This window comes from Thermobia domestica, chromosome 11 (assembly GCF_964235325.1).
Source record: "Thermobia domestica chromosome 11, izTheDome1.hap1.1, whole genome shotgun sequence".
Taxonomy (NCBI): Eukaryota; Metazoa; Arthropoda; class Insecta; order Zygentoma; family Lepismatidae; genus Thermobia; species Thermobia domestica.
Window position 1 is genome coordinate 107,111,268 of NC_137464.1, and position 21,036 is coordinate 107,132,303.

The 21,036-nt window shown below is 31.2% G+C and overlaps 1 protein-coding gene across 10 annotated transcripts in view; it reads left to right on the forward strand.

The window, feature by feature from the left end:
• Positions 1-21,036, forward strand: part of pros (homeobox protein prospero) — a 266,338-nt gene that overhangs the window by 145,369 nt on the left and 99,933 nt on the right. For all 10 annotated transcript variants that reach the window (XM_081730957.1, XM_081730956.1, XM_081730954.1 and 7 more), the window contains exon 2: positions 635-737. The gene's annotated coding sequence lies outside the window, so the exon portion shown is untranslated. The remainder of the gene's footprint in view (positions 1-634; positions 738-21,036) is intronic.

The following is a 21,036-nucleotide window of genomic DNA, read 5'->3' on the forward strand; positions in this document are numbered from 1 at the left end:
TTTCGGTGTTGACTCATATTATGAATTAACTGGGGAAGGAGTAATTTGAATTCAGGAAACTTCATCCTAGAAAGCTACAGTAACAGTGAAAAGAGCTAAGGTGTTGACCACATCATATTTATATAAATTAAAAGTCGTTTGATTGGGCATAATTCGTCTCTTCGTGACCTATAATGACTGTGTTTAATTTATTATATTATTAGACCTATATTTCATTCGATCAAATTCTACCTCAACTTCAAATTAGGATAGTCTAGTTTTTGGTCGAACATTTTGTTCTAGTAATAAAACTCACATTATGTCAACAGTTTGACTTTTTGTAACTATAAGATATCTGAGTATTTTTATAGCGGTTGAATATTAATTGGCGTGTAATCAAATTAATACCGATATTTTAATAACGTTCGAAATTTGAATAGAATAAAATGTTGATCGAAAAGAAAAATACACTTTTAACATACATGGATAGGAAGTTTATACTTGTTTTATTATTATTGTTATTATTATTATTTCATGTAATATAATAAAACCTTATTTTGTTTGACAATTAATACATTTTGGAATAAATTTAATAGTAATGCTATTAATAAATAAAGATTATACAGCATTTTTAGATTATTATTTATTATTTCAGCCCTGAAAACGCAGTCTATTGAATTTCGTCCTGTTGCAAGTTGAAAATCATAACGGTGGGAAAGGCAACAATAAGCAGGAACCCAAACCTGCTTCCTTATCAGGTAACATTAAATAAATCTCTCATTATTTGGGTTAATTCTTTTAAATTTCCTTTCATCTAAATTTTCAAATCAACTTTAATTTTGTTAGGTTTTGAATCTACGCATTACTTGAAAAAAAAGTCATTCACTATAAAACAGCTCCTAACGAATTAATTATATAGTATGATAATAGGACCTATCAAGGTTAAGAGAAGAAAAATATGAAATATAGTGTGTGAGCAGGGTAACATATATGTTGACTTCAATATCAATAACAATTTACAAATGTCAAAGCAAGAAACTGATTTAATTTTGAATGTATATTTATACAGTTTTAGATTACTTTTCAGTTACTGTAATTAATTAGTATCTTCTGAAATATGGTATTCTGAGAGTTAATATGATGATGGTTGCTACAATAGTTAAAATGTATTAGTATATTAATTAGTAATTAATTAGAATAATAATATACTAAAATTTAACAAGTAAATGTATACAATATTGACTATTGTAAAATGCTTATGTTGTGTTCCCCTAAGTATACATGTTAATTTATATATTTAAAAATATTTACAGTAATTATCTTGTTTTTTACAGGTTAACTTAGATTTTAATTTGTTATAATTAACATAATATTTCATATGTTAAACATATATGGTTACGTTATAGTTTACAGGTTAATGTGCTATATTTCCATTATATATGTATATAACAATATTCGTAGCACAAACTATTATAAGTATTTTGTTTCTCATTAAATGGAAGTACGAAAATAGAGTTACATATACAGTTATTACCATGAATAAACATATGTGTATGTATATATATGTAATAGAAACTACTCTTGCAACTTAATGTATTCTTTATGTAATGGGTACCCTACTCGATATTTCCTCTGAGCAACAGACGAGTAGAAATCAGTCTAACTATTTCTACTTATGTAGATGTTATGAATAGTTGAATATTATAATTGAATATATATGCTTTTTCTGGGTAAAATTTCCTTACTACTCGCCCTGAGTTGAGCTATATTTCCCAACCAAACCAAATGTTTCACTAGATTTTTAGAAGCTCTATGGTTGTTTTCCATTGTAGAAATTTTTCATCGTATAAAATAAATATTAAATTCGTTACAAATGCAGATAATTCTTAAATAACTTATTTTCTATTAAATGATATTGCCAAAAGGATACTTCCAATAACATCTAACAAATATTTTTCATTGATTCTGTGATTTCAGATTTTAATAATGTCGTGCAAGTATCAATATTTCAGAAAAGTTTGTTTTTAAGCTTAAATGAAAAATATATTTTTGATATGATTCGTCTTACATTGTGGAAAAAATACTTTTTTTTAGATTTTGTATGTAAATTGGTGTTTTTAGAAAAGCTTATCACAAAATTTCATTTTCCAACTTGATTCTAGAACTAAATTCTAAAAATTTCGAATCTAACTAGATATAGTCTCCATTATAATGTGATTTCTCGTATTTTTCACTAATACGATTCATTGCAAGAAAGACGTCATATTGTTACACTGAGCAGAACCATACGAAATATCATTATTTTTCACTGAATTGGATTAGTATTTCAAAATCTGCAATAGAGTACTCCAGCAATTTGCAACAATATAGTATTTCTGCAATAATTTTACTCATTCCTTCTACAATTTATAGATACAATCTTAAAATTATTCTATTTTCTTTTTTCTGTGATTTATCTGTTGGAAACAAGTTTCACACATGAAGAATGTTAGCATAAAATTTAAAAATCATTATTTATTATCAAATATTCTACGTACATTCTATCAAAAGTCCAAATTTATTCCAGGATATAAATTTTGAATTGTGATAATTTTTTTTGTAACACTTCTTTACTTTTCCTATAATGTGTCCTTCTCTTCATCATTAAACAGAAAACAAACAAATGAGAAAACAATTAAATTTTATATTTTGAAAAATGTGATTAGGGTTTGTTTTTTTTTTTGTGATTGACGATATTTCCTGTGTAAGGGAAGAAATCTATTAGTTCGTAAAAAAAAGATAACAATTTGGCAATGAAAGCTAATATCAAATTTTAAAAATATTAAAACAGCAATATATTTTTTTATATATACAAAGTACTAATTATCTCGATAATGGTGATGGATTCTATATATATTATGAAAATTTTCAGTAGGAATACAATATTGGTGATATGTGTAATGAATTAGTAGACCATATTTATCGGTAACTAGAAAGATTAGAGATTTTGATTCCTCTAAAATGGGTAAATAATGATGTTTTATACATTTAAGTTATAATTAAACTTTTAACTAATTCAAGTTATAAAATCCAATTTTTCGGCTTTAATAGGAAAAATGAACTTGATTCCCTGAATCCTGGGTTGATAGAAACCTAAACACAAACTGGTATCTTATTTCGTAATATTTTTAACCAGATTGATAACCATGTACCAAATATATAATTACATTTCAACTGTCATTAATATAAACAGAAGACAATCAATTTAAAAATCGTCAGATGTCAAGTCTAAACGAAGCAAACCGTTTAACAAAATCCGTATCTGTAAGATTCAGTGCAAGGTAATTGTAGTTCATTACAATCTGTGAACAGTATAGAAACAAACATGCTTGTCGTGGATGAGATTTACTGTTGAACATTGTGTATTGTTGGATACAAACACATATCTATTAGTTCTCTCGATGACAAAATTCCCTCTCCTTCTCTCTCTCACATACACACACACGCACACTCACACACATATGCTACATTCAACCAGATGCATAGAGGTGTAAAATCGGTAACCAGAAAGTGGAAAGCTGTATTCAACTGTTTTGAGATCAGTGTCAGCATATATATATATATATATATATATATATATATATATATATATATATATATATATATCAACTTGTATTGTTGTTATTGTTAACAAGGGAGAATGGGAAGAGATCATAGAGTCGATGTGCACGAGTCTGTATATCTACATATATGTATACATAAAGCAAAGGTCATCATAGTTTAAAGGTTGATTATCGATAACACTGGGAATATTCTCGTATATCATATTACATATACTGTATATATAGATACTCTAATTAATTACCTATAAACGTAATCGCTATAAATAGATGACTCTGTAAACAACATATGCAATCGCAATCTAAACATGATCATCATCTTTAAGTTTACTTACCTTTTGTCTGCAATAAATTTGAATTTACGTTTTTCAATGCCTTGTGAGGTAAATATTTGTGAGCATATAGTGGATTTATTTTTATCAATTCATGAGCTCTTTTTCGTCAGTTTTACATCTTCTCATACCAATGTTTGCATTCTCAGTTGTTTGTTTTTACCTCGTAAAAAGAACTTGGTGATATTTTCTCTTTTGTTTTCGGATAGTTTCTTTCTCCTATTTGAAGCTCACTATATACATACTTATTTTTATGAAATTGTCTCTCTGTATTTTTATAAAATCGTAAAGACTGTATTTATGATTAATATACTATATACTATGATTAATATACTAGAAGAAACTTTACGTTCTATTAATGTTAAACTTTTATTGCAAATCAAATTAAATCTTTACAAATGTCTTATTTATATGATATATACATCGTATGTGTTAAATGACTAATGGCATTGAGTGCGATGAGCCGGCCGCACATCACTCAGTTGTACATGCGCTACCTGGCCGATTATAGCCCGTTTGGGAAGGTGTTTATGTTATGCAAGCAATTAATGATATTCGAATAAGTAGAGTATTGAGTCTCAACATCACGTGATTGCTCAAGTTTCTTCTCCATTTAACAGTTTTGTAAGGAACTTATTTACTAATTAGAAATACTCAAGTTCTGTTAAGTGGTCATTGATTTCTTCTATATTTTATTGCTTCTCATTTGAAGTGATCTTTATTGCATGTTATTCCTCAAAATTTAAGTGTAGGAAACACGCCTAGGTAGTTATATAACGCTTCATTTCATGTAATTGTTCCATGTTCCAATGAATATGAGACGGTGGACAGATCTGTCACTTTACAACTAAATATATCTTTGTCATTTTGTATAGATATGTACAATCCTCTCTTTCCACATGCCAGATTTTATTTTCATAAGATTTTAATACTTCGTTTAAATTACATAAATTGATATCTGGAATATCGTTATGATAAACATGACTTGAATTAGTTTCTACACAGACTTGATTTCTACAAATTCCATTATTTTAAAAATTCATATTCACTAGTATAGCCTCTACTCAGATAATTGACTCAGAGATTATACAACTACCAACTGTGCATAATATATTTCATACATAAAGGAATTATCCAATTTTTTTTTCTCGTATTTATTGTTATAAGCTACATTTTAGCTTCCGTTTCATATGTTTACAGTTGCTAAGGTCTTCTTGAAGCTCACTTAAAAGTTACACCTTTTTAATACTGTACATTACTGTACTTATGTAATAGAAGACGCTTCCGCACTTTTTGACTATGGTACATATTGTATTCTTTGCAGCCCATTCAGTTTTTCACTATCTTCGAATTTGTATATTTTTTGAATTTTTTAAATTCTAAGAACAGGCTTCTGATGTGCTTCTTCATCTATACAATCTGCCTGAAATTAAACCCATTTTAACTTGTATGTTCAATATGCTTTCATATATATTTCTTCTTAATATTAAATTACTCAAAATGAATATCCTTCATTGGGTTATTTCTGAGTCATCGTCATAATTAGAATGTAAAATATTAACCTCATATCTATAACGAGTATACCTTCGAATTAATTATACGTCCATAGAAATAATAGAATTCTTTCAGACTCTTCTATTGACTCTTTTAGACTCTTGAATATCTCACTAATTGTTCATTCTTTTTTAAACAATAAATAATTCTTATTCTGTCGTTATTATAAATATATTAATCTATTATACACTTGTTTCAATATTTGAATTGAATAACATGTCTTCGTAAAAACTATATTTTTGATATTCAAACTTTCAAATATTAAGTTCTAAGATTGATTTTTAATAAAAGTATATTTTTTTTGTACTTCGTAATTTCTTTCATTCTTCACTTAGTCTGTGTATCGTTTCGTCCCTTTTAATATTATAATAAGTAATCTTATTTCTATAATCAATCGTCAATAAAATTCATTTAATATTGAAAAAGAAGTTTTGGTTCTAAAATCAATTCTTTTTAGGATTCATTATATATCTCAGAGAAAAATAGACTCCTTGTATATAAAAAAGCTTGGATGAAGAATACTTAAATCTATTTAGAATAAACATCAAACATTTCTTCATGGACTTCTAAGATGATCCTTTTACATGATGCCATTGACGTACAGAGGAATTTAGTTCATCATTAATACTCTTAGAAAGGACTTTTTTTCGTTTAAGCAAATAGATATGTAATTATTTGTCATCTTATCTAAGCTTGCTGAAACTAAAAAAGAAATTCTTCTTACTGAGAAGTATTAGTTACATTGAGCATGTTAAATGTGAATACATAATTATTATGACAAGTTATGTGTTGAATCTCTTCTCTGTCTCTACACGTATATTGAAATATGGGATAGTAGCAATGAAATAATTATCACGTTTTAAGATACAAGATTAAACTAGTTACATATATTATTTTCTCATAAAATATTTAACGTTGTTTGAATTAATAATCCTGTGTCTTAATAATGTTGTGTCTTCATATAATAACCACAAGTAGAATGAATTAACACATGCGAACATGTGATATCGCCTTTCCTCTCATTGTACCATTGAGGCATCATGACTACAGGAAGATGAAAGGTTGAAGTACTCGTATCTCAAGATGTCAAGACACATATACTTCGGCTCCTTTGAATATGTGTCATCTACATGGTTTTTTATAGGCACTCGTTCTTCCTGCGAGGCTCCAAGTCGTCGGAACTCTATCATGTTGAACAAAGATTAGAGCAACCCAAAGGAAATTAGAAATCTAAGGTCTTGAAAGGGGAGTGGATTAGAAGACTTCACTTCCTGCTGCGGGGCTCGCATCGGCCATGAACGTTTGGCTCGTCGTCGCGCTGAGTGTGTGCGGAAGGCTGATTATCAGCCCGCATGGTGCCAGGAATACGACTTCATGTTGATATCTCTTATCCTCCACACGTGACACAACTTGCAAAGATTCCAAAAACTATAGCTATCTCATATAAGCATGCTATTACTGCTAGATATATGTATATACCATATACATGATAAATATTTTAATACAATTTATTTTGATGGGGTTATTTTTGAAATTTCGTTTTACTGGTAGAAATTATATTGTTTAATGTATAAAATAACGTGCAAAGAATTTATTCAAATAAGTATAAATTACTTCCCAAAGTTTATAGACGATAAAAATAGTTATACTTTGCTTGAATTCATACAAAAAGTCGCAAAACTTAGAGGAAGAAATAACATTTAAACAAGAGCCGTCATATATATAGGATAATTTTACAATTTATTATATATATATATATATATATATATATATATATATATATATATATATATATATATATATATATATATATATATATATATATATATATAATAAATTGCAAAATTATTCTATTAATCTTAACTGATTGATGGTTACTCTTCAATACGTGTTACGTTTCTTAAAAGTATGTGTGAGCTAATAGGATAAACTAACTTCAAATGTAATGCATTAAATTTGAAATCTAATGTCAGGTTTTAATTTAAGTTCATTGATTTAGATCTTATATAGGATATGCATCTTCTTCCTCAAGCTCTTGATATCACGGATTCTTCTTCGTTATTTTCTCATTGTCTTCGTGTTAGACAGTTTATTTCATTAAAAGCTTTTAGCTTCAATATTGTTTCGCTATGTAGGTCCTTTAAACCAACACTACTTTAAAACTATGATTTACACATAACAGAATTTATAGTTCTGAATTAACAAATAGTGCGTTACAGTATGAATTTATTGTTTATATATGTGTATGAAGACTGAATTAACAAATTTTTAAAAATTGAGTTGTTCAATCTTATTCTTCGGGCTAGAAAGCTACAATTAATTTCTGGCTTTTATCAATGAAACTCAAAATGTTTCTCCTAAGCAAGTTCAATAGAAGTAGTGACTAGTTACTGAATTTTTCTTCTTATTATATCATGCTCGATTCACTGCTAGTTTAATATTTCACCTGAATGATAACTGAAATGGTTGCGTGATCTGGAGTATATATGTGCTATTAGTAATTTAACCTGAAACGCTTCTAGTTTCTTGAAAAACCTTTTCATACGTGGCAGCCAAATTATACTTAGATATAAACTCATATAGGTACCACATTTTGCATATCTTTATATCTTTCCTATCATTGCTTAGAGCAAAAATATGCTCAAAGATAAGCTGTGAACCAGCAAACTAATGTTTTGCAAGTTAGATCTTGTTTTATGTAGCAAAAGACTGTCTTAATCGATATTCATTTATCTCGAATTGGCTGTTGAAATTTTTCTGTTTAAATATCTTAACACATTAACTATTATAATTTACTCAAGTGCTTATGTGAGGCTTCTGAATCTGAATTATCTACTTCCTTCTTGTACTAAATTCAGAAATAAGGTTCTGCGATTCATCTAATGAAAATTGGAAATTCAATGATCTCGGAAATATTAGTTCTTCAGAGATAGTAAATGGAATTTTGTGCATTTGAAATTTTCCAAATATAAACTTGTTTCGTATCTTATTGCACTTATGCTTGCCTTTTTTCTTCTAGTTGTTAGATGAAAGTTTGTATTTTACTAAGAAGAGAATTAAAAAATAAACTGACTTTATATTAACTGATATGTACAATATATATTAAAAAAGAAATTATCAAATTTCAAAGTGAATATTATGTTGCAAGCTGAGGCAGTTCTTTGCTTACATGGTATCCAGTTCTCAGCAGGAAAAAAATAATAATAACTTTCTAAACTGCGGAACATTTTTTACTGTTTCCTGTGTTTGTAAAAGGACGTCATGAATGTTTGCGTATTACCTTCAATCACATTTCTGTACGCCATGAATATTCTTTTGTTGTACAAAGTAGTTCAGGAAATACATGAAGATCTTCAGGATAATAGACAAAAGAAAAATGATGAAATAATAGGAGTATAGAGCATACGTACATACAATGTTGGACAGTTCTATAGAATTTCCTGTGCTTTGGGATTTTGTTCCTGGAAAGAAAGTTCTTTCGTCATTACGGTAATAAAGTTTTTAGTTTTTTTTTTTTTTGTTATTATTACTACTATTATTAAGAAAACGATAATAATAATAAAAAGAAAATCGTCCACCAAAGCAAGGACATTGATCAATCTATATTCTCTAGGTTGCAGAGGGCGTATCTTTCCTTGCACGAAAGTACTCGCAATAGCTGATGTCGTGCGTATAGTGATTCGGTCTTTTGTTAAATATGCGCTGAGTGTGCTAGCAGGCTGTTATTCACCTATGATATTGACGAAAAGACTCTGAAATGAACATTTCAATATAATTCTGTTGGTATTTTCCATACAAACATCTTAGTGAACAAGTGAAGATACTTAAAAGATTTCTATCTTTTGGTTCCGAAAACTAGGCTCGAACAGAATGGTGAATGTGCATGTACTATTTTGATCCAACATTAAGCTATAAATCAACGGTTTAAATAGAGTTGAGTTTATTTTGAGTTTAACGTCCCTTTCAGCAGCGAGGCTAAATGAGACGGGACCTACTGATTAATGTGGAGTCCGAACCACATCCGAGTTTCCCACGCCAAAGGCACAACGTCTTGAATAGAGTCGATACTGAGAAGGAATCAACAAAGAAAAGTAGTTACCTGCCATTTACGGGAAATGTTATAGCCTGACTAATAACGATTTCGTTTTCGTTATCTTTTATAAATTATTGTTTGTTTCTATAAGCTTTTCTATAATTTCTTACTTTAATTTCCTGGTTGTTTCACGGCTTTAGTTTCAAAATTCTATTTCTCAAATTTGTTTCCTGCTGATGAAGTTGAGTCCCCAATACTTTTCATAGCATAATCAAAATTAAAGATTCAAACAAGTACTAGAAACAATTAACTAACAGCTCTTATTAAAATTGTTGCAACAAGATCAATAGAGAACATAAAATTAACCTTTCTTCATTTGACCTTAACAGTTAACTATTTATCGTTCTCATTAAAGATTTATTACATAGTTAATCTTTGTTTAAGGAGAAGAAAATCCTTTGGATAGCTTATGATTACACTGTTATGTATAACTGAAATACTGTATAACAAATCATAGTTGCTACTAATTGTATGCATAATATTTGTTTCTGTTCATCCTTTTCTATAGTTACTCTAGTCGCTGCTACGATATCCTATTGTTGTTCTGGTGTGATTGAACAACGCTTATTTCTTACGTATCTTGTAGATCATTTATTCCTTTGTGGAGTAAATCCTATCAAATTGTTTATCTTTGTGCTTTCATTGTCGGTTTAAAGATTGCTTTATTTTTACGGAATTACAGAAAACTTTACAGGACAAATTGCTCTGTTTTCCCACTTGTATAAATTGTTCTCGTTATTCAATTTTCTGCTAAGATGACAGAAGTTAGTCAAGGAGAAGCAATAATATTACAAAAAATATACTATTGTATTTATTCTCCCCATGTATGTATAAGTGTTAGATACTTTTTCTTCCATGGTATTCCATTTGTGCCTCCTCTCTGATATAATGACTAGAGTGCGCCCCTTTGATTCACGAAGTCTCAGGTTCAATTCCCGATGAGAGAGGATTACAGTGGTTCATACCTAACTTTAAAACTGTAGGCCTTATACTATATTCATGACAAAGGTCACAAATTAAATACAAATCAATCACTTTGTTTTCCAATTGGCACAATCTTTAGCAGTCAATCCAATATCTTACTAAGTACCTACTATTTGTTTCGTTTAGAGAGTTACTATTTGCCCCTTCTTGGTGATTAGTTTATCACAGAGTTTAATAGTCAATTTAATATTTAAACTTTAAATTTGTTCATACATTCGTCAGAAGGAAAATACTGAAACACGTTCTGGTTACCTAATCTCATACTCATTTGGGAACAAAAATCTGCCATGCCGATGCCATAGTCAAACAATTTGATATATAATATTAAGTCTGGGTATATGTACACTCCCAAACTTCACCTTCGTTTTGACATTGTTTCTGCAAGTTTACTTTCTATTTTCTGAGAAGCATAAAAGTGATCTGTGGGACATGGACACGTACCATTTTGGGTTCAAGTTTTACTTATTGCATAGAGGTTTGGCAAACTTCTTTCTTTATCGTAATGCGTTTCATACAGTCTCTTTTACCTATGGAACGTAAATGTGGGTCGCAAAACTAGAAATACTAATCAAAAGAAATAACCTCTATTCTAGTTTTATATAGAATGGCTGAATTACGCGAACTTCTCATAACAACTTGAAGACTCATCTTCTCTTCTGTCGCAACAAACTTCTTGAAATTACTTGATTCGTGTAATTCTGTTAAATGGTTTTAAGAGCTACCAGAAGGACTTAACAAGAAATTGTGATGAGCTAGAAAGATGACAACAGCTTTTGATGCTGCGTTGAGGTGGCTGAGAGAGAGGATGCAGTAGGTAGAGGGGTGGGGAGAAAGGGAACTGAATCTCAAGGTCACCTCCTCAACAGAAAGCATCTCTCCTGACAAGTCGTGAGTGGGTGAGGCTGTATGAGAGGAGGTCAGAGAGGGTCGAAGAGGAGTGAAGGAGGACGTGGCATAGAAAAGAGGAAGACAGACATTTAACAAGGATTGGTTGGACCGGATACGTATCCGACATCAAAGGTGAAATCCCATTGGTGGGAAGCCAGAAGAGAGATGCCACCTTGCAACAGTAATTTCATTGGTCCGTCGAGAAAAACAAGCAAATCACAGTAGCGTAAAGAACAGGATGATACAGATAGGATCTCATTTTTTTTTTTTTTTTTACATCCATCTGTCCTTCAACCTTTTTAATTCATATACGAAAAAAAATGTAATTTCCTTTAATTTAGAAGTTTCCTCCTTTGTTATTCTTGTTTAGTACCGTACTCTTTACCTTCTCATCTTTTTCTATTATTATTCATTCCTCTACGCTATATTTATTCATCAGCTCTTCCTTTCGGTTTCCTTTCTATCCATCAATCTAATGACATACGCCGATAGTATTTTCTAGTGTAGTTTGGAAAACCAAATCATCCAACAATTCTTGTATGATATCTTTGAGGACAAAATATTTTTTTGTGTGTCTAAAAAATAATATGAATTTAATTGTATACCTATTCTTTCTTTTGAACATACTACCAGTATAGAACATTATCCTGTCTTTGTCATCACAGGATATCTATATTTCAGTAAAGAAAAAAGGTATAATAATAATAAAGTCATATTTCGTTTCCTGTTACATTAAAAAATCTTCTAGTTTTTTTCCTTTCTCTTTATCTCTACCTTTCGGCACTTGTTCACTATTGCAATACAGTTCCAACACTTGCATTTCATTTTAACTTAAACAAAAACAACAATAGCACATTGGTATTTCATTTGAACTCAAACGAAAACAGCAAGTGAGTTTCGTTTCACGGTGTAAAACTACAGAAGACTTCCTGACTATAGGAATTCAATACTCGAACTTGAAGTACAGTAGTAGGCTACATCTATAAGTACTGGTTGCAAAAGATTAATAAAATCAAAGATATAAGCTGTATCTCGGACGCTGAATCCATATCAAAAGCATTACACTCTATGCTTTAGTATTTCTGTTCTTTGGCGATAAAGATTGAAGCTGGAAATCGTTAATTTGAACCAATTCCGGGTTGAGGTTAAGGGAGGAGAAAGAACCTACTCTTGGGAAGGTGAATCAATCGCAAAACACTATTTCTTGATATCTCTTACCATATTTGCTTTACTGAAATCAGTAGGGAAACCGGAATTAGTAGTAAATTTCATCAACTTCCGGTTTTGGCTGAGTGTTTGGGATAGTCAGGGTACGTCACCTTGAGACGTTGAATCGTTTGTAAGAAAATCGCCTTTTGCTATGTTACCGTTTTCGTTCTATGACGATAAAAAATAGAAACTGGAAATGACTAATTTGAACCACTTCCGGTGTAAATAGAGTGTTAATGGAAAAGATGGAACCTATTCTTTGGAAGCTGAATCGATTGCAAAAACCGTATCTCGATATCTCTGATTGATACCAAGCGACAGACGGATACCCTTTTATAAGACTTCCGACACTTATACATAGTAGCATAGTTTGGAAATGTAACAAGAGATAATAGTGTATTGGTATTGGTATTTCATTTGAACTTAAACGAAAGCATAAGAGATTATAGTGTACGTCTTCTTCCCTCAACCGAAGGTCATTAGTCAACATACGTAAGGATTAAATTTTCTGTTTATCGATATCCATTGTTTGATCTGCTGATGTAGCCGTTATTTCTTCATATTATCCAGATAATCCAGTTTTATATCCTTCAGTGTTTCGTTCTTTCTCTGACTATTTCTTCAAAACAATAACCATTAGCGGCGATAGAATTTCAAAGGCCTCCTGCAGAATCAAAACGATATCCTATTTAATCAAATATTGCGTTGGTGGTAAATTGTCTAACTATTTTACATATCATCATAACCATTACGTCATAAATATTTTACAATCACTAGCAGGTTACTGCAGGCCTTCTTCGCAAATTCAAAAGTTTCTGTGCACTAATCCCCACATCAATATTTTCCTCCATCTCACTCTTTTTCCTCTCACCATGCTTTCCATCAGGTCCCTTAAAAGTAATTTATTCTCAAACAACGTCTTAACAGGTTTCTTTTTCTCTTTTTCAGCTATCACCAATTATCTTCTCTCCACAACTAATCTTAATATTCCATCATTGGTTTTCAGTTTAACAGTTTCTCTCTTTTTCTATACCCACATTTTCAAAGCCTCTAGTTGTTCCTTATCGCGAGTTGTATTCTTATCCTATCCTAAAAACATTTGATGATCTTTTTTAAGAGAACTTTATATTCATAGACACGCACAAAATACAACTTTGTTCTTCATGAGTCTTCTTGCAAACCTTGAGTTCGTTTCTAGTTTGTACTTCATATTTCAACTAATAATGCAAACTACATATAGAAGCTCGCTGTTTCATTTTCTTTTACTTCTATAATTGATACAATCCGTTTTGTTCCAACAGGACTTTTTTTGAAGAAGCATTTTCATTTCTATTCTATACAGCCTTTCTTCAAATTTTCTAATATTATGTAAATTTCCTTTCAAGGATTAGGACTATCTAGACTATCTTATTCACTAGATCTTCCATGTTGTCCTCACAATGCTGTCTTAACGTCAAAAATTCTGGATTCTTCACATTGGGAATCGAATCCGGAATTTCGCGAACCGAAGATATATGAGTTAATCATTATGACAGCTCTATATTTAATACAACATTATAATTAAAAGCACTAATATCATTTAAAGAAAAAAAAACAAGTTTGCTACATATAATGTGTGACCTGTTGAATGTTATTATGTCTCTTTTGTCCCACACGTCTCTGTTCTTCATAAACATTCTTATACGATCCACTCCGAGAAGGAGACAATTCGTCAGATTTATGTCAGAGAGGATTAGGACCCAGCAACGGAAACATTTAAAACATGAAAAGCAATGTAGGGGAAGGGGTGGAAGTGAGGCAAATGTAACCATTAAGCATTAAAACTCGTGTCAGTAATGGTTTTATAAATGCCCATAAAGTATTCGATTGTATCATAAAATGGTGTAAAATGGCGTCAATTGTATCCTCAAATGGAAGAGAAGGGGGTGGGAGATATAAATGTGTGTGTGTGTATATATATAGATACGATATTTCACATGTTTCAACACTTACTACATAAGTTTATGTCATCAATAAAATTGAAAAAAAAAATCTTTGATACATAGTTATTAAAACGCAAATGTTTCTTGATTACTGTATCGGATATGATGGAAATTACGGAGAAATCGAATCCATAATTCTCTGATTGATAGTCGAACATATCTATAACAGCTCATAATACAAATTCGTCGTTAATTAATCGGTTGAATGATTAGAGTTTAACATCATTTTCAGCATCTAAGTTACATTAGATAGGACTTGGTGCTATTACTAAAATAAGATCTCAAGGATTGAATGATTATAAGTAACATCTTTTCAGCGTATAAACTACATGAGACGAGAATTACTACTTTCAAAGTAGGGTCCGGACTACTAGTCGGGTTTGTAGGCAAACGCTCCCTAAGGATCCGAATGACTAGGATCAAACACCTCCACCGGGAATCAAACCTGGGATCACGTTTACAGAACATAAGGACGTTAGCTATTGAGATACAAAGGAATATAATCTCTTCTTAAGTTATCTCATATCAAAATTATCTCTTAATGAGAATAGTGTTTTATGATAAGAAATAGAATAGAGAAATGTAAACACTTTTAGGTTATTTTGCATGATTTGGAAACATTTACAAATTGCTAACGTTTCTCATATTTTGTCCTTTCCAACGGTAAAATAAACAAATAAATCGAAATACGCGAGTACATTACTTAATTATATGAAGTAGTATATCTATTTCTACTAAAAATAAAACTTAATTTCTAGTTTTACGTTCCAGTATTATGCCGTTTTATTTAAGGGATACAGAGATTAGTAAAAGGGAAGGACTATGAAAAAATTGATGACATGATAATGTGGAAGAAACAGGAAGAACTCCGAGAAAATTCACGGGCGCGGTGTTGTTGAGATCCAACAAGAAGAAATCCCTCGCATTATAGTTAAGCGCTCTACTACAGAGCTACCGTGTCCAATAGTACTTATACTAATATATAATGTGTACCTAGTAGCAAATTGGATTAGCTATTATTAGCTATTATGTAATTATCATAGACATTTTCATCATTAGCAATTATCTTCTGAAACATATGAGTGCATAACCTCTAAGTTTATACAGATTAACATATCATTGAAATGTGTGTGAGGAGGGAGGAAGGAATTGAATTGATTTTGAGTTTAACGTCCCTTTCAGCAGCGAGGCTATATGAGACGTGGACCTACTGATTAATGTGGAGTCCGAACCACATGAGCTCCCGCCAGGGAGGGTAAAGGAATGTGCTTGGAGTGTAGAAGTAGTGAATATATAATATAAGAGTGCATAATTTGATTCTTTGTCGCGTCACCTGCGTCTTAGTCCAAAACTACAAATAAATTTTGGTATTTTCTTTATTTGGAAAGTATAGCTCAAGATTCCTATCATTATATCATTCTTTGAATTAATTCATTGCCTTATATCCATTTATTTATAAGTATTCGTTATCATTTGCTTTCAAGACAAATGTGGCAAAGATAGTGAGACAAATTGAAATGGAATGTGCCTTAAAGTATTGTCTTTCGTACATTTAGAACATACAATTTCTTCTTGGTTTGTTACATATACGGATATTGTAACTAAAGAGAAATAGTTTCGTTTCTCTTTTGTGTTGAAGAACTAACATATTTGAACAAAAGACAAAATTGCATGCTGACATTTTGAAGGCGACAGGAAAAGGTACTTATGGTTAGAGGAAGTCCACTTCAAAGATCAGATATGGTTCGTGGAACTTGAGGCATGTTATATACGGAGACATTCATTTCGTCCGGTCAGCCATATTCATTTTTTCTCTCTCTCTCTTTCTGTTCTTTTAGATTTCCCAATATCATCTTCCTTTCCCTTTTTTTATTATTTTTATTCTTTTTCCCCTTCTTCCCCCGCGTCCAGCTTCAGCATTTTCCTGATTTCGCCTCTTTTGTGATTGTTAGTATTGTTGTTGTTATTGTAGAAATTGGTCATCACAACAGCATGAAAGGATGTCGAGATTTCAGAAAAAGAGACGGAGACACCCATTCGGAAGTCAAAGGTATCCATCCATCCTCTGCTACACTCCGCCCATCATGAGAACTTGAGAGAGAAAAATGAACTTTACATCTCTTTCCCCTCCCTCCACCCGCTTGACTATACCTAACACACAGACTAAAAACAAACTTTTTTTCACAAATTCAAGCTTCAGTTGTTAGTTGTGCCATCAAGATCTCAAATCAGAACACGTATATATAGATATATATATATATACACACACACAATCGTACTGTAGATGAGAGTAACACCCAACAACATACTAAGGCCATCATCCTTCCGTTCTGCAAAAGAGATCGGGAACAAAAGAGAATCGGTGAGCGAACGAAACAAAAGTTTTCGTGCATCAGCCCAACAGATCTAATCTGAGACCTCGATCATCTCTCAGTATCCCCTCCTTTTTTTTCTGTACAAAAGTATGGAAAATAATTACGAGTGGGTGTTACGTTATATTGTAGAGAAAGCCTAACGTTTGTCTATACAATTTGTCTCTCACATGAATCTTTTATTTTATTCAAATCTCCAGGCAAAATGGCAAGCGGTGAGGTGAGGTGTGGTGAGGTATGTAGAGATACTGGAGGTGAGAGTACCGAAAAACCTTCGTATGTCCTCGATCTCTGTATAGACACTCCCTCTTCCCTTACCTCTTTTAGTTAGAGAGAGATTTTTTGTTTTGTTGTTTGTTGAAATGCTTCTCTACCATCGAAACAGGATTTCTACTTCAGGTCCCATGCAGACAGTCATAGATTTCTAGCTTCCTGGAGAGCGACTATAGGATACATACTTACACCAAGTGAACATAATACACAGGAAGAAAGACGTTTTGCGTGCTGTTCCCTACTATATATGTACTGTATGCGAGATATTGCGCAGTGTCCTCCACCCATAATTTGACGGCGATGCTTTTAGTTATATGTATGCATGTATACATATGTGTAGCTCATTTCTATGTATATATGTGTGAATTTTCCCTTTTCCATGCATGCTTGCCAAGAACGGATGTCACTTACTTTGTGCTGTTCATATATATACGATACAGTACAGTAGTACATATGTGTTTTACCTAAAATCCTTCGTTTGTAAATTTTGCCAGCAATATCTAATCTCGTGTTACCTCTTCCGTTTAGAATGATAAATTTGGTCTCTCGGTCTTTGTATTCGAATAGGAATTAAACCAATTGTCTTCCTCTTATTGTATCGATTTACCATAAAATTAGGCAGTGGTTTCTGGTATTCTAAATGGGTTGAATATTACGTACATTTCGCCAAACTCATGGAACTTTATGCACTATAGACGACTACAAAAAATTTTCTCACTTCTGTTGCGAGAATTCCTTGGTTCAATCTCACTTGAAGCGAGTTCGTGGTGGACAACATATTCTCCGTGGTTTTTCTGGATGTTCTTCCGCTTTCTCATTCCACCATTTCTCTCACAATCATTAACTTTCAATAATTAATCGTCAATCTACTTTAGTCTAAAGGGCATAATCATGGGACGTTACATTAAATATTTCATTTCCTTTCATTTTTAGAAGGAAACTCAAGGATTAAAGAGATATTTTGCTAGGACTTAATGTTATTATTAAATTTACTTACTGTTAAATAAATATCCTGTTTAGATATTTTATGAGAGGGTGGACTATTATAATGGCTAACGTTCTTGCTGTCCAATCGGAAAGTCCTAGGTGGAATCCGGTGATCAGTCATATTGACTTAGGTGTTACCAATATTTTCCTTAAGTCCTACTAGACGAATGTCGAGAACATACCTTTAGCTATAATCTCTGTCCGATTTCTTCCAATTTCCTATTCCATTATTGTTGTTTTTTTCGAAGACCATTCGTAGTATATGGTTAGCAATACGCGTTTTCAAAGTGGTAGGCAGGTCTTGGTTCCCAGTAGGACTTTATGTGGGTTCGGATCTAATGTGATGCTGTAGATCCACATCTTACATCGATTAAACTCATCCGATATTAATTAAACTTGGCGTGCTGCTAGACCTTGGCAATATTAGTAAGCGTATAAAATATTATGGTGTGCGGGCTTCTAGTTTCCGAGTTATTGACTACTTATTTTGGGGTTTGAACTTAGTCACAAAAGAAAAACTAATTGCTATGTATTCATAACAAAAAAAAAACCTGCTATTATAAGTTAATTTAAGGTATAAGAAAGTAAATGATGAGGCGGTTGATTAACTGTTTAATTGCAATGTTTATAGTTTTGTTTTTAGTTAATAAAAGATTTTTTTCACAAGGAAACTTACTAGTTTAAAATGCATTTCATATGTGTTCTTAGTAACTTTTGAAAACGCAATTCCCATTAATAATAGCTTGTGTTTTCTAGTACTGTTTGGAATCTTAATAAAATTACGTGAATGTATAATTAAAATATTCTACCAAAATCGCTGTAGATAATGCAGCATTGCTGATACTTCCTTAATCATCAAATGCTTTTTTTTTTTTTTTTTTAGAAAACTTCCTCGTTGTTTTCTTTGAGTTTTTTCCTTATTCTTTCATATTTTCCTAGTTGAACGTACATTCTCATGATCTTCGGCAGAGATTAAATGAGATGAAAGCTATGTAAACGAGTTTTAATTACTCTGGTCTTACCCTCCGTTAATTGCTGCAATGTCGGCGTAAGAGAAACCTTTTTTCTAACCCTTTAATTTGTGCATCACTTCATCTTAAAAGATATGCTCTCTCTATATATAAGAAGGACAAGTTTATTTCTTTCATTTTTGTATATACGGGTGGAAAAAGCAAGTACCTGAATATATAAGTAGTCGTGGTAGCAAGCGAATTGGTAAAGATAATAGGTCTTATTTCCGTGAACTGAATATAAGAAAAGAAATGCGGGTACCTTAATGTGTACAAACAGACCTAAAATTTTCATTAAGTGAAATATACCTAGATAAATTGATTTACTAACTGGGTAGCAAAACTAACATATATATATATATATATATATATATATATATATATATATATATATTCATGTCAATAGCCGAGATCTTATTTGAATATATTATATATATATATATATATATATATATATATATATATATATATATATATATATATATATATATATATATATATATATATATATATATATTCAAATAAGATCTCGGCTATTGACATGAATGCCAACAAAGTTATTGTATATTACCTTATTACCTGAGTGCTCTACTCAAAGACAGATTTTGACTCAGAATATGGTAAGTCAGTAGAGTGAGGATAGAGCTTCGGCTTCCCGTGATTCAAAATAATAGTGTATCAAAACTGAAAATAAGAGAGCTGACATGGTAAATTGAAAACTAGTATTTTTCTATCATATAATGTACATGTCTTATATCGTATATGTAGGAACTGAGTACTTACGGATTCGTTACACAGATATTCACGATATACGTCAGTTAATAGTTCCTTCGATATAAAAGATATTTGGTTCTTCTATAATAATAATAAGAAGCCAAATTCGTTCTTTTATAATAAGAAGCCAAGTTCTTAGTTCTTCTATAACTATAAGAAATCAATTATTTGTTCTTTTATAGTGATAAGAAGCCAAATTCTTCGTTCTTTTATAGTGATAGGAACCTAATCCCTCGTTCTTTTTATAGTGATAAGCCAAATCCTTTGTTCTTTTATAGTAATAAAAAGCCAAAATCTTCGTTCTTTTATAGTGATAGGAACCTAATCCTTCGTGTTTTTTATGATAAGCAAAATCCTTTGTTCTTTTATAGTGATAAGAAGCCAAATTCTTCCTTCTTTTATAGTGATAGGAAGCCTAATCCCTCGTTCTTTTTATACTGATATGCTAAATCCCTTGCTATTATATATAAGATGCCAAATCTTTGACAGAGGTAAAATGTCACAGTAAATGGGACTGAAACTTCATTCATTTTATACTTAGTTAATTTATTTTAAGAAAATTAAGATGTGATGATCATCAGCTATTACAACTGCCTGTTATCAACTGCCTGTTATCAATACTAACTATATATACCGCTAAAGTCGTTCCACGCGTTAAGATAAGAATGAAAATTGACACATAAAAGTCAATTCTACGGTTGGTACACAAATTAGAAATGTATGTGCCAGATATAAATTCCACTTTTAAAGATCAGATGTACATATAAATAATCAAAATTCATAATGTTCTAACAATTTGTTCAATTTGATCATAATAATATACTACATAATGGAATGAAAATTGTTTAGTGTTTGTATGCCAGAAACCTCAGGAGAAGTAATAACTTCTTCTGCCCCACTCCTACGAGTGTCCATACCGTGAAGCTTAAATATTATTCCCAGCCTCCCTCTTAATCAAATATAATGCTTTTTATATGAATCTGTAAGTTGTTAACCTTCG